Source organism: Panthera uncia (genome assembly GCF_023721935.1).
Source record: "Panthera uncia isolate 11264 chromosome A1 unlocalized genomic scaffold, Puncia_PCG_1.0 HiC_scaffold_16, whole genome shotgun sequence".
NCBI classification, from domain to species: Eukaryota; Metazoa; Chordata; class Mammalia; order Carnivora; family Felidae; genus Panthera; species Panthera uncia.
Window position 1 is genome coordinate 53,166,185 of NW_026057576.1, and position 1,928 is coordinate 53,168,112.

General features: G+C 34.9%; 1 pseudogene; it reads left to right on the top strand.

The window, feature by feature from the left end:
• Window positions 1-813: 813 nt before the first annotated feature.
• Window positions 814-1,488, top strand: LOC125934031 (40S ribosomal protein S6-like; annotated as a pseudogene).
• Window positions 1,489-1,928: the final 440 nt, after the last annotated feature.

The window sequence follows — 1,928 nt, forward strand, 5'->3', positions numbered from 1 at the left end:
GTAGGTAAATGATTTTTTATTCATAAAATTGTATGAGAGGACCTATTTGGGGGAAATGATCCTATTTCACACTGTTATCAAAAATAAAATCAAATTAACTTAAAAACAAAAAAGTTTGAAAAATGTAAAACTATAGCCATGCCTGGGTGGCTCAGTTGGTTAAGTCCCTGATTCTGATCCTGGCTCAGTTCATGGTCTCATGGTTCATGGGATTGAGCTCCACATCGGGCGCTGTGCTGACAGCACTGAACCTGCTTGGTATTCTCTCTCTCCTCTCTCTGCCCCTCCCTTGTTTGTGTTCTCTCTCTCTCAAAATAAATAAATAAACATTAAAAAAAGAAAAATGTAAATCTATAATATTATAGGATAATTTATTATTTTTTTCATAAAATACGTTTTGCAAGTTTAATTTGTTCTGAAGTCTAGTATAAATACTAGGAATTTGTAAACATGAGAGACCTTATCCCTGCTCTCATTAAAACAAAAAAAGATTGATCAATTCGACTAAAGAAAACTAACAAGTCAAATAATCAATACTTCTATACTTCAAAAGATATTTTACAAATGAAATATATATAACTAAAAGCCTAGAAGAAAATGTTTCCAACGAATATATAAAAATTCTATGCAGAATGCATCAAATATTTCTACAAAGTGAAAAAGGAAAAGGAAAAAAAAAACTTCCAAAAGAAGTTGAACAAAATATATGAATGGGTGGCTTTTACAAATACACCTTGTTTCCAGAATATATCAGAAGGAAGCCCATGCATGTCTTCATCTTGTGGCACCTTGGAGGTGGTAATCTGTTATAGGATGAAGCTGAACATTTCTTTCCCAGCTACAGCCTTCCAGAAACTTATTGAAGTGGATGATGAACTCAAAATTTATACATTTTATGGAAGTATATGGCCACAGAAGTTGCTGCTGATGCTCTGGATAAAGAATGGAAGGGTTATGAGGTCTGAATCAGTGATGGCAATGACAAACAAGACTTCTCCATGAAGCAGGGTATCTAGACCCATGGCCATGTCCTCCTGCTGCTGAGTAAGGTGCATTCCTGCTACTGACCAAGGAGGCCTGGACAAAGAAAGCACAAATCTGCTTGGGGTTGCATTGTGGATGCCAATCTCAGTGTTCTCAATTTGGTCGTTGTTAAAAGGGGAGAAAAAGAATCTGCAAACTTTTCAATCTAAGATGATGTCTGCCAATATGTTGTAAGAAAGCCCCCAAATAAAGATAAGAAGCCTACAACCAAGCACCCAAAATTCAGCGTATTGTTACTCCATGTAACATCCGTGTGTTGCTCTGAAGAAACAATGTACTAAGAAAAATAAGGAAGAGGCTGCAGAATATGCTAAACCTTTGGGCAAGAGAATGAAGGAGGCCAAAGAAAAACACTAGGAACAGACTGGCAAGAGACAAAGGCTGTCCTGTCTGAGAGCTTCCACCTCTGAGTCTGAGTTCAGTGGGGGAGGAAAGATTTTCTAAGGGTAACAAATAAAATCAGACATCCAAAAAAAAAAAAAAAAAAGCCCACGCCAGTTATATTCTTCAAATCATAATTAGCATCACATTCAAAAGTTTGGAAAAGATTTAAATGATAATATCTAATGTAAACAAAAATTATCACAGTAACATATGAGTTCAATTTATTCTCATCTGTATAAAATCCCATAATACTGCAATGCCACTTCATAGTATATAACTTAAATGAGTGAACCAAGCTAAGCAGAAGGGCGTTATCTCATTTTCAGTGTTTACATTTGTTACAAGGGCAATGTAGTCTGGCATTATTTGGGAAGTAAAGTAACTGAATAAAATAGAAAATAATTTTCAAATGTGCCAGAAATAACAATAATTTTTCAAAATATTCTATCATGATATAATTGCTGGCTTCAAACTAGAGTACTAAAAAATGTTGAAGGTTC